At 43.6% G+C, this 13,669-nt stretch overlaps 1 protein-coding gene across 9 annotated transcripts in view; it reads right to left on the reverse strand.

The window, feature by feature from the left end:
* The window catches only part of ATXN1 (ataxin 1), a 312,787-nt gene that overhangs the window by 57,537 nt on the left and 241,581 nt on the right, over positions 1-13,669 (reverse strand). Inside the window, exon 1 of one of the 9 annotated variants that reach the window (XM_062569940.1) lies at positions 2,338-2,412. The exons of the other annotated variants lie outside the window; for them this stretch is intronic. The gene's annotated coding sequence lies outside the window, so the exon portion shown is untranslated. Of the gene's footprint in view, positions 1-2,337; positions 2,413-13,669 lie in introns of those variants that run through there. 9 annotated transcript variants of the gene reach the window in all.

Here is a 13,669-nt window from a genome sequence, read left to right on the forward strand (position 1 = left end):
TATTATATACAGTAACTCTGTGTTTAACCCTGAATACATTAAAGGCTAAGAGGTATTCAGTAACTACTGATCATTGTGGAAGATCAACTTCCTACCTATAGCTTAGAGTCAGATAAACAATACTTTGATTTTGCAGATAGATAAGCACACACAACTTTAAGCCTCACTTTTAACTGCAGCAAGTATAGCAGAGGTAGGGGAAAAAAAACAGATACCACATCCAAATGCACTTTAGACTGAAAATTCTTCCACTGCAAGGCAAAGCAAGGTGGGGGGGGGAGGTCCCCCAAGTTGATGCCACTTTCCCATAGGCAAGACTTTGCTCTAGCAAGATGACTGTGAATGTTTAGCCTTGGAAGTCATTTTATTGCTTGTAAATGTTTAGGGGACTTTCATAGCAACAGATTTCATAGCAAAAAATTAGGCATGCTCAAATAGCCACTGAAAATCTTCCTATTCATTTCACTTTTCTACTCTATTTGTATGCTTGCAATAGCCAATGCACATTTTTATTTAGATGTTAAAGAAGTCGACCAAAACACTTCTTTGCTTGTTCATTTCGTACCAACAAAGCATGTACCTGCAAATATCCTGAACATAAAGAGAAACTCTTAAAGCCATTATGACATTATTTGTACCCTGAAGCGAGGCATGATTTGTACGCACCCTGCCAAGTACTTTCTGTCAAATCTAAAGTAATTATTAGGAAGTATGAAAGCAGGTGTCACTTCTGGCAAGCTGTACGATGGCTTTATATTCTCAGTTGCAATGGGATAAAAATGATCCCTAAAAAGAGCATAGCAGGCTATTACTTTACATCCAGTTTATACGAAAAACCTAACAGTTGCTGCTTGTACTTTTTTTGTCTTTGGCATTTTAATTAAAGATTCAAGCTACCAAAAGACAAAACCTAAAAATATGTGCAAAATCAATCCCATTTTGCATAATTTCTATTTAGTTTCATAACCAACTGTCAAGCCATCTGACCCTCATTTGCATGTGCTTATAGGCACTCCATCTCGCTTCCACCGCAGTGAAACACATACCCTGTCCCTTTCCACTCCCATGTATGAACCTTATGGTTTCAGATGAATCCGTGCTACAGCACTTCGGGACAGAGGGGACAGTGATTGGTATGGTCACAGGGTCAAAACTCTTCCTAACTGCGTGCCTAAATTTAAACACCAAACTTCATGTTTAGGTATTTGAATAAGCAGCTTGTGTTCCAAAGGCGCTGGGCACCCAACACCTCTTAGGTGCTTCTGTGAAACTTGCCAAAGAGAATATCTGCTTTTAATTAATTCAGAAACAGCTACAGGTATGCAGGACCTTTGAAAACCACCCCACTGCCTACTTCTAGACAGTCATCTTTTAAATGTTGGCAAAGGATATACATACATATATGTACATACACACACACACATATGAGCCTTTGGATTTTTGTCACATGTTTGGCATATGACGTGATGTAAAAGAAAGCGTATTTGAATTTGTCTGACAGTGGCAGTTCATGTTGTAATTGGAATTGTACATTGCTGATAATTAGTATTATTAGAATGAGAAAAGGCGTTCAGGGAAACTGCTTCTTCAAAACGTGTTCCTCTTCCTTGGATAACAACCCAACAAAGTAACCTCAAAAAGTAGTTGTATTTATGCTAAGAGTTTAAGGAAATTGAAAATTTATATATTTTTTTTTCATTCAGCCACACACCCACATTCTTGACAGTGTGGAGCTTGAAAATACTTTTTTTTTTAATTCAAAAACTGCAAATAGAAGAAAAACACAGGCTACCACCTGCCTCTGCAAATCTTTCGAGTGTGCATTTGTGCTTCTGTGTATGATACAACTGACTCCCTACAAAGAACAACATTCAAACACAGTTACATTCCACCCTGCAACAGGGGATTGACTCAAAAGGCAACAAGATAATGCACGTCTACATGTACATGAAGTGCTGTCCTGAATCTGGGACCAATTATTATTACTGTTACTCTTCCTATTCAAAAAAAAAAAAAAAAAAAAAAAGAAAAGAAAAGAAAAAAAGGAAAAACAAAACCAAAACAGTACTCTGATTCCAAGCAAGCAAAATTTATCGGCGAGGAAAGGAAAGCAAAAGATATGCTTGGGGAAATCCAGAAATGTATGTGGTAGTTCTGCCTGAGGCTCATGTAATGAGAACAGAGAGGCCAGCCCTTCCTCCTGCCCCGCGCACCTCTGGTTCCTGGAGGGGTTAGTGCCTGGTCCTGGCCAGCCCTGCGACATCGCGCAGCAGCAAGCTGCAGTTTGCTTCATCAAGTGAGTTGTTGCACCTTCTGTCATTTCAAAACCTCTCCTACCAGAAGCCCGGTTGCCACAGCCGACCACGTGGGCCGCCACTTCCCCGCTGCGCAGCATCCCCGGAGCCGGTGCTGTCCCCTCGCCGCGGTCTGCGAGCGCTCCGTGATCGAGGGTGGCACCGGAGGACTTGTCCCATCGCTCTCGGGTCTGTAACACCGCACGGTAACTCACGCACGCCCCCGCTCACAGGCACCCCCAAGCCCAATCCACACCTCAGCTCAGAGGGGCCAGAGCGGGTTTTAACCACGTCCACCGTGAGGCCGCGTAGCCTAATCCCTGCACCTGTTCTGGTGACACCCGAAAACGGGTTTTCACATGCTCCCCCCTCCCTCCCCGCCTCGGCCTATTTAAGTAACAGCAGCCATGTCTTACTGCCATTCGTTTCAAGGCTGGGAAGAAATGTCTGAGCTTGCTGCCAAGTCTTCTCCTTAAGCGGGGCTGAGCAAATTCCAGGCTCCAGATTCAGTGGGAGGGAAACCTGACCCCATGAAACATCAGAAGCTGTAGTACTTCACTAACATACCAAACAAATGCTCCTTCCGCTCCCGCTTACAGGAGATGTCAGGGCTTCTCGTGGTGCTGACGAGTGAAAGGGAGCCGGGTATAAAATACGGGTGACACCACAGCACCTATCGCCCTCTCTCTTGCCAGGGTAACGGGATCTGGCTCGCTCACCCAGCCTTTTCTTCTCCTAGTGCTAGTGATCTGCCAAAAGCAGCAAGAGGCAACAGAGACATTTATGAATCCCCAGCAACCTTCACCGGCTCGGTGCAGGGCTAATGGGGGAACGGAGGCCGACCCTTTCTCCGTCTGCCAGGCGGCTGCTCCACGCGGAGCATGTGCGGGGGCCTTGCCTTTGCCAGCGCGCGAGGCGGGCGAGCCCTCCTCGCTGCAAGAAGCGCCTCCGTCTCTTACGCCGGTTTTGACTCGCAGCTACGGCTCGCATGTACGTTTCCCGGGCGCTGCAGCGCAGCGCAGCACGCCAGGCACCGCGCAGCGCCATCGGGCGACCCCTCGGCAGGCGCGCCCACGCCAGCGCGAAGCACCGAGCGCCACCGATCCCCCGCCTCGCTCGCGAGGAAGCGGCGCAGACGCCGGCCGCGGGCTGGCTGCCGTGCCCAGGTTCACCTCTCTCACTGAGCGCTAGCCCACTCGCCCCTGCGCTCAGCTCTGCAGCCTTCGCCACCACCTTGGGAGACACCAGCCCCAGGGCGACCAGCCCCCGTGCCAGGCAACTTCCAGCAAGTACAGCAGAGCTCTGGCTTCACGCGGGAACGCTGGAGAGAAGCCACCTACCTGCGCCCTACCACCACGGTGGCTTCCCCGGGGCTCCGCGAGGCTGGCTGGAAATGACAACGCTATTTATTTTTCTTTGACATTCCCAAACTAAGCTATAAAGCAGGAGAGCAGCAGAAAGAAGCAGGGGAGGGCATTACATATTTATTTGTTATAAATTACACTTGGGAGAGCATGAGGTACAACAAGCTATCGCCCGTCAGAGGCTTCTGCTGTGTGTCACAGTGCTACAACACACCTTATTATGGGCATTAGCTGGACACCGACAGAGGACGAGTCTGCTGCTCCTCCTCTCCACCCCCGTTTTGACTTCAGCAAAACATTCTCCTCGCATTGCTTTGGTTATCTCTTGGAGGAGGAAGTATTTTTATTTTCTTAGTGCATAGGACAGTATGATACTTTAAGACCTAACAGGAAAGTCTCTACCCAAAACAAACCTACTTCTGGTGAGAAACTTGGAGCTGTTAAATACTCAGACAAAGCATAGGAGACTGAAGGGCGTGCATACCTTCCAGCTCTGCATTAGAAAGAAAACACAGTGGCAGTTCCCACGCAGCTGGGAGATGCACTAATCCAAACCTATGTGCTCTGGATCGTAATAAATGCACCGGGGGCGCAGAGGGGTGCAGACTGAGAGCAGGAATTCTTGGCACTAGACTCCAAAGACACATAATTTTGTCTGGAAGACAGCAGGACTCTGAATAACTCTTCCACAGCATTCTTGAATGGTTTCTTCGATAAAAGGTCTGCACGCCACATGAGGAAACCAGGAAACATTCCCGCTAACAGGCTGTTACCAGGAGGATCCGCTGCTCCTGTGAAACCAGCTCCCAGCGTGATGGTCTCCTGGTGGTGAAAGAGCTGCTGGGCAAGGCTGGGCCTCGCCATCAGAAGTGAGGGGAAAAACATGGGAATCGCTGACTTAATTTACCTCTAAGGACACTGCTGTTTAGTGGGATTTGGGAAGGAAACAGGGCTGCATTTCTGCAGACAGAGGGGTGGCAACTCTTCGGGAAGAAACTTTGGTATCTGCAGCTGAAAAGATCACAGCTATGAATCAATGAGGCTAATATGAAAGCAGCATTCCCCAGGCCTACAGAGAAATGCTGCTAGCAAATACGGCATAAAAAACCGAAAAGCAGGAGCTTTAAGTCAGCTCCAGAAGTGTTTTAGCCTGGCAGAGAAGAAAAAGATACTTGTAATTATCAAGATATAACCTATGAGGAGTTGACTATTATATTTTAGAAAACTGAATGCATTTAAGAAAAGCCATGCCAAGTCAGTTGCGTCAGGATCAGCACATCCCAAAACTGTCTCCTTGCTGAAAGTCTTTTGCTCACCACCCCAAGGAGAAGCAGTCAGTCCTCGCGGTGCCTCTGGACAGAGCCGGCTGCCTGCCGCAGAAATCCAGAAAGGCAGTGCCATGTCCAGCTGATACATCTGCCAGGACCTCTCGCACTTCCGCACATTTCCCCCCTCTGTTTGGGAGGAGCTCGCTTTAGCTGGAAAGATTGAAGCTACAAGTGCTCTTGCCGCCTGCATGAAGGTTAAACAGGCACATAAGCACACCGTTCTGGGCATTTCTGCAAGCGCTGCTGCTATTATTTCTGAAGTCACAGACTTCTATCATAAATTTAAGTGACTGAAATGTTTGTGTTTTGTGCTACAACATTTCACAAGACAAAGACAACCTTGAAAAACGCTCTGTTTTCAGGGAGCCTAAAGAACATCAGTTGATTCAACATTAGCGCCAATAAGAAACAGCCCCGTGTTGGTGATAGAACAAGAGCATCTCCCTTTACCAAGAGTATTCCATAGAGATCATGCAAAAATTGTAGGCTCGGCCCTATTTTCACTGCACCTTACTATATCGCAAACACTCAAAGCAGCCGCTTTGAAGGGGCTAATCCACCCACTGCCGTATTTCTGGTAATGAGTCACAAAATCCCACACGATTCTAGTATCATTTTCTTGATAAAACCAGCTGCTAAAATGAAACTATGCAATTGGTTCCTGAAAAAAAGAAAAAGACAAAACCTAACGAGTTGTTATTAGTAGCAAGCTGGTAGAACATGAAACTGGCAGTCACCATGCGGTACTGGAACAAAGTGAATTCATGTACACAGATCCTGTGCAGACAGTGTTTTGAAATCAGGGCTCTGCAGCCTACCACCAATACTTTGTCTTGGTGTATGTTGTGACTTACACAGATGTTCACATAATTTTTTGCATATGGGCAGCAAAAGGAGCATTAATTTCCAGAATGACGTGACTGTCTGTGTAGTAAGGATAACAAGGGAAAACTTTCAACATGTATCCAATGATATAGTTAAACAAGAAGCCAAACTGTTCTCAAATGTACTCAAGGGGCTCCTTGTGAAGTCAATAGTGGACAAAGCATGCAGATCCAATGACAAAATTTAGACCAAATTTAACATTAGTCTTTCTTCCTCTCATTTACAAACTCAAATTAAATTCTACTCAAAATAATGAGTTTCAGGAGCTCAAAACATATTGGAGGGTGTTCACTCACCACCACAAAACAGTAACTAAACTTGCTCTGAAAAATGTTTGACTATTTATAGAGAAGCCAAGGGGGAAAAAAAAAGAAGATGCTTGTTAGGTTGGTTCCCCCACCCCTGCCATCCTGTGGTGGTAGCCTCTTCATTTGAGGGCAGCCAAACTCCCTTCTGCTTCTGTAAAGCAAACTAACAAGAGCATTGGGTGTGCTAAGGTCACAGGAAGGGAGTAGTTAAGCCTGTACTAAAACTCAGGACACCATTGTACCTGATGCTTTGTCCTAAAGCTACTGAACTCCTGCTTAAGTCTGCCTCTGAAGAGGCAAACTAAGGTTGCTCCTGAGCTGTCCTTGGAGGACTCCAGTCCAGACCCTACTGCAGACTAGTGGCAGACATTTCATTCACTCCAAGGGATGCGGGATCAGGGCACAGGAAACGGAAGCACTTAGCATTTTGTTCGAGTGGCCAGCACCCTGCAGGATGGAGCTTTCAAACAGCATCAACAAACTATCTACATGATGAGCTGGGACAGGACACTGGCGCAAATTCTGTGACAAGTAAACCAAACGCAGAGGTTTTTTTCAGACTACTTTCACTGTAGAAAAGAAATCAAATCTGAGCTGAGAGAGAGAACTTGAGAGAACATTCTGCATGTGAAAGCCAGTGCCAACAACTTCCAATTCATGCAATTTACTTTCATTTTATTTATTTCCAATTTAATATGCTGAGTGAGTTCCTGAAAAGAAACAAAACTTACATGAGAAAAAACAGGTAAAGTCATATCAGAGGTACTTTCCAACAGCATCTAAAAAGCCTATACAGCTCTCCAAAATAGAACAAACTGTAAAAGACTTTTTGAGGGAGTTTCCATGTTGTCCTCTCTATAATAGCATTGTTATCACCAGAAACCTCAAAAACGCTCCCACCTTTCTTCTCAGCTGGGTGAAACAACATATTTTAAGAGCTGCCATTGGGTCAATGAACAAAAAGACTGTGAAAATGCACTGTCAGCTGGTTGTAACACGTAGCCCTCCGCTATCTAGTGCTCTAATGAGCCGAACACCCACAGTGTTAGAACTCTACATTATCTCCTCATCCTGAGGTTTTCTAAAACAAAAATATAAAAAAAAAGTAAGACAGCAAAAGGGAGTCACTTTGGAAAGCCGAGAAGCACCACAGAAAAACCCTGCTAACCTTATTTTGGCAAGGTGAAAGATTTGTATAACACTTTTTTCTCCTACTAAATGTATTTACTCTTAAAAATCGATTTCCTCTGTCACTGTTTATTGCTGCATGTTGCTCAGTGCTTCTCAGAAACTGCATGGAAAATCACAATGTTACACTCGTTAAATTGACCCTACAGGGCCATACCATCAGTACTTGCATCATCCTAAGAGGCGAGTCTGCCAAAGTCATGCTGTGCATATCATCACTACATCCATGAGAAAATGCAAATTTGGCAAATTTTTAGCTTCTTTGCATAGTTCTCCATTGGTTTTGTACAGCCTTTTTACAAAATGCCAATTTTCTTTACTTTCCTATAGCTTATTGCCAGCGTGAGATGTTTACAGCTTTTATAAAAGGCTGATTTAATAGTTAAAACATTAAAGGAGATAATTAAGCAAATTTTGGAAACAGAGCATAGCCTTCAAAATGATGACATAAGGCACAGGACTTTGACTGGGACAAAGAAATGTTAATACATCTTTGCAAAGGTGCAGAACCATCTCTCTCACATGTTCAGAGATGAATAGCTTTTTCTATTTTTTATATAATCTGTAAAAGCAGAAATATTTGCTTGCAAACTATGAAGGGCCTGAATCCAGTTACTGAGTACACATTTCACTCACACTGATATCGGAATGGAAGGCTGCCAGTTTAGTGTCTTGGCTGGCATTCAAACATGCTGATTACTGAGCCTCCTTGGATTCCGAGTTCACAATTTTAAAAAAAGCAAAAGAAGAAAAAAATTCCCAAACACAAAACAAAATACTCTCCACAAACATTTCTGAAATGCTACAGGGCTTATTTCCCTGTCTCTCCTCTTCTGTAAATTCAGTCTCCAAAATGAGTATATACAAGTAGTATTCTGTGTCAAGAAAAGCGGCTAGGCTGTTTGGACTTTATCTACAAAGTTACGATACAATGAGCATTAGATTTTTCCTAGCCAAGCAATTTTCACACATGTAACAGGGGCCAGCATTCAATCAAGTCAGCCACAGAGAAAAAAATCTGTTTACACTTCTATACGTTAAGTTGAAAAAAAAGAAAGAAAAAAAAAACTTGGAATGTTCTGAAACTTATGTCACAGCCGGGTAAGAGAGGATGGAAATACTGTACATCTTACACAACCCTTTTTTTTTTCTTCCTTACTATTACCTACAAAAATTTGCTCCATTTAAACACAAGCAAAGAGCTCCTTGATGTCCCCCTACACTGAAATAGTTCATCTCTGACAGCTTATTTAAAGGGGCTGGCACTATGTCCAATCCTTACTTTCACTGACATGACAGCAGATGTTGTAGATCAGGCCACTTAGACATCTCAATTGAACTTGACAGGTGTTTTTAAATAGGTTCTACAATACATTTGAAGAGGGCAGCCTAGAACTGTAAATGCTATTTTATGGCAGCTCGATAAGCAAAGTGTACACATTTCAGTGCATTATTTTCAAAGACCGCAAATGTAAGTGACCAAAATCTGAACTATATGGCAATATGCCTATGATGTATCTAAACCAACTAACGGCATGTGCGTTCATACAGTATTTGTACAACCAGTACATAAAAGGAGCTGATCCTGCTAATTCGAACCTCTCTGCGCTGGGAGAGCACCACAATTCACAGGAACCAGGTACAAGCATCGAGTGCTAATTGCTTGGGCTAATTATTAGAAGATTCAATTTATGCTAATCAGCCTGAGGGGAGGGGAGCATAAAATTAACTTGACGCATTTATTTAACTTTTTACAATATTATTATTATTTAAAATTTATGATAGCGTTGTGCCCAGAGGCCTCAGTCAGGATCAGGATCCCACTGTGCTCAGCACGGCACAAACACACAGGCATCTTGAGTGCCCTCCCAGAAAGGGGGATTTTTGAGACAAAGGCTCTGTCTCTGTAAACTTTTATGCAAGTGCTTGCTTCAAAGCCTAGGAGGAAGGCCACGGAGATTAACAGCTCATTTGTCTTGCTGAAGTGAAGCAGGTGCATTAAGCTACCACAAGAGCATCATCCAACGAATGAAAAAATCAGGCACAGGGGTAAAATCCAGGTCCCAGAAATGAGAGAAGATCTATGTCACTAACTGGAATGGGAAATTGTCAGAATTTCAGCTTTTATGTTCACATGCACAATGTATAACATAATTCAATTCTTCCTTGTAGAGAATTTTGAAGAGCATTTGCCAGAGAAAAGCAGCTAATGATTCCATCTGCCTCCATTTCCAGACAAACTCCAAGCCTTAAAGGTCACCACTTGGGTGATCATAACCACTCACTGTCCTTGAATAAGTTGGCCTTTTTGTTTATATCCGAGTATGCTTTTTCAGACATAACCTAATTAGTGTTGTACTGGTCAGACTGTACTGTTATCCGTATTTTCATATGAACTGATACATTATCATTTTTTATCTAGAACGGATTCAATTATTTTATAATAATTAATCGCAAGCAGGGAAAACAGGAGCTTTTCTGAGTTAGAGCTTTAAAATTAAACTCTTTGGAGAACTGGCTATACTGATATGAGGCATGTGGAAGAGTGAAGAAGGAATTGATAAGAAAGGGGACGATGCCTCCAGGAGTCATTAGAAGACCCTCAGAATCAGAAGGTCAGGACTAGAAAACTCCTCTTCCTCTGGCTTTTTACTATTTTTTTTGGAAAGAGCCATCTCTATGCTCTTTGTGGTTTGCTGGGGCTAAAAGGCACCACCTAAACCTCAACGTGATCTCACTTTCAACAAGCTGGAGAGGTTGTTCAGCTCAGGGGCAGGTGACATGTTAGCAGTATGTTCCACTTCCCATTCTTCCCCGCACCACAAAAAGAGCCAAGATTTTGCCCATGCAAGCAGAGAAAAATAGAAACATCAGAAAAATATTCACTTGAGTGGGCCGTGCTAAGAATCTAATTCCAGCACAGCATTTCAGGATGAGTGAGGGCATGCAAACTCAGATGCAAGTCTGCTCCTCTACAGCTAACTTGCCCTTATCTGCCAAAACACCAAAAAGACCTTGGAACAGATTTAACCCCCAAATTTACATACTGGAGTTGCAGCAGGCAGACTAAGAACTTTTTCAATGCTGCAGGCTTCTGTTTTAAAATGTAATTTTTATTATCACCTTCTGTTCCTCTTCCATGTTCCTCTGTGGCTCTTTGTGCTGCAGTTCACTGGGGCCGTTTCAAGGTCCCATTGCGTATGTCAAGCGCTTTATATGCAACTGCATCCTTGCAGCACAAAATGAAACAGAGGCAGATGAAAGAAAAAGAAATCACCCCTTAGCCACACACAAATTCTGTGTATTTTGCATATCTCTCCTAACATGCACTGGCAGCCCACACCAAAAAGGCTCCTATTTTGGAAAAAAGTGACATTTGAGTCACATTTGTTTTTATCATTAAACATGATGATATCAAACATCACCTTCTTTTCTGTTTCTAGCTTATAAACAGGGCACACCTTTCCACGTCCTTCAGAGTCCCGCGTGTTTCACTCAGCACTGTGACCTCCTTGGTGCCTTCATCCCATCCTGTAAGTGATGGAGATGCGCGAGGAGCCATCCCTGGCTGCACTGCATTGCCATCCAGGCAGGATGCAGCTCCGCTCCCATCTCGAATACCCCGAGGAGCATGAGGAACAGGCCTATGAAATGCTGCTTCTGCTACCAGCAGAAAGTACTGACTTTGCTTGTTGTTATCCAGGCTCCTTGTGCACCACCACTTTTTGCTGCAAAGAGGCACCTGACCACAGCAGCTTTGGCCACGCTCAGCCCATGCTAGTCCAAGGTGCGAGATGCCTTTGGTGATGTTATGCAGCGCAATAAACTTCTCATGGCTGGCAGGGGGAATTCAGGCCCTTTCAGCCTCCCTTTTAACTCTTGACTCCATCTTTTTTTAATTCTCAAAATAGCAACAGCAACATTGATCCTTTGACAACAGGCCTTTATCAGGCTTTAAAAAAAATAATCAAACAAACCTGCTTACTTCAAAGTCACGCTCTCATAATTTTAGCTGGCATATCATGAACAAAATGGTCTAGAACTAACCTCAAACAGTCATCTGGAGAAAAACAACATATTTTCCCATGTCATCACCACTATAGCACATACTAACCACAACTATTCAGCCTGTCAATTTTCAGTTTATATTATGATAACTTTACCTAAAAGCATTTTGTGGTTCAAAAACAGCAAGTGCAATGCCAAGGAAACATTTGCTGAGTTGACGAGCACGGCAGCGCTGGTGTGAGGAATATGCTTGCTGTACAACAGGAAGCGGAGTCCAAAGAGATTTCACTGGGGACAACAGACTTCTCAGAAATTCCTGAAAACACTCGTTTGGGTTGGCTTAATCCAGCAGTCTAGGCCCAGCAGGTTGTGAGAAAAGAGTCAGTTTATTCCTTGGGATGTAAAGCCTTCCTCAAAAAGACTCCAAGAAATGCTATGAAGGGGAAAAGGAACAGATTCTTTTCTTTCCTTTTCTTTTTTTTTCCTTCCCTCCCCCCCCCCCCCCAATTTGGCATATCCACCTCCATTAAAAGGAAGGTTTTTCAAGTCCACTACGTATCTAGATCTGAGAGAGGTTAAAAAAAAAAAAAAAAAAAAAAGCAGAGATTCTGGACAGGGAATCTTTCTGACAGGTGCAACAGCAATACATTTTTAAAGTACTCTAGCAAGTACACTTTCAGCTATGGAAGCATGGAAGTGCATGGCCCCATGAGTCACAAGGAACACTGTAGAGTTTTGAGTTACTCTACTCATTTTAAGGAGGACAAAAGCAAACCCCTCATTAACAGAGTGCAGTGGTTCAAGTTCTATGCTTAAAACTCCAAACTTTGAAAATCATTCATCCACATTCTGTCTTTAAAAATATTCTCATGCTACTCTGCTGCTTGTGCCCTCACCCCAGAAGCAAAGGACAAGTCACTGCATCACTACTTCATGACCTGGGGCAAAGAGAGGATAGTTGTGATTGCTAAAAACATTAGCCTAATGCTTAGACAGCGACAGCAAATCAAGCAAAAAAATCCTTGAGAAACCTAAGAAAATACTCTGCAACCTGTGGTATTACTCTGTTCTTAGTATTGATTTGCCCAAAATTTAGTCACAGCTGTACCACGCAGGTTTCCATATAAACTAATGCTGCGGGCTGACAGCATGGTCTGAGCCGCGCTATGATGGAAGCCATTTCGTGGACTGCACCTTCCCTTGTCCATTCTCCTTAGAAGTACTGTGACCTCCTAGGGTGCAAACAGAAGTGCCTAGACATGCCAGGGCAGTTTTACTCCGTGGACAAAAGGGGATACATTTTCCCTTTCTGGTGTTGGTGGGACGCATGCTGAAGGTGACTTGCTCTCCAAGAGGACAGCTGATTTCAAGACTGGCTGGGCTCCAAGTGGGCCTCCTTTAAAGGGCTCTCCTGAGGCTGGGCATTGCTCCTCGCTCATCGCTTTTTATGAATTAGGAAGGATGTGTGCTCCTGCATGTCCTCTCCAGGCACGTCTTCTGCCTTGAAGAAGCAAATTGTAACAAAGTGGCAAGGAAAAGCAGCTAGGAGCCCTGCACCTAAGCTTGCATTTATTTCAAAATCATGTGAGCGGTTATCTGACTGCGGTGCCCCACACCCAAGACTTAAAAAGACTGTAACACAAGTTTGAGCAGATCTTTCATGATCTCACGGTGAGTCTTAAACATATCACATCCACAGATCACCATATACACTGCTGCCTTCCTCCATTGCTTTGACAGCAATTTATGTCAACGAACATACTGCTGCCAATACACACTGAGCTTCTATTCCAGACACCAACGCTACTCTTTGCTCAAAGCCTGAACCATGTGGTGCTCAGTCTTGAGCTTGCTATTAGCACTATTTTCCTAATCTCAGGGAAGTTTTGAGAGCGCCACTATGAGAAAAACAGTAGCATTACAAGTTGTGTCCAAATGCTCAATAGACTAACCTCCATTTTTATGTGAGGACTGCAACTCAGCAGTTCTACTGTGGGATCCCTGAAAGCATGAGACATTCTTAATTTAGCGAGAACAACTGCATACTATGTCCACTACTGAAAATCTCAGCGTAGAGCAGAAAATATTTTGAATCAACAGACTGAAAAGCAGGACTGCTGGATTTTTGTTTGATTTCACAGCATGTCTGAAGTTTCCAAGAAGAGATTTAAAGAGATTCAATATCATATTTGAAATCTTACTACTCTGCTTCAAGCTTCCATTATTTTCAGAGCATACAATGAAGTTTTGAGATTTTTTTTAATACCAAAAAACATGCTTCACAGCCAGGGCTT

This window comes from Rhea pennata, chromosome 2, assembly GCF_028389875.1.
Source record: "Rhea pennata isolate bPtePen1 chromosome 2, bPtePen1.pri, whole genome shotgun sequence".
In the NCBI taxonomy this organism is placed as follows: domain Eukaryota; kingdom Metazoa; phylum Chordata; class Aves; order Rheiformes; family Rheidae; genus Rhea; species Rhea pennata.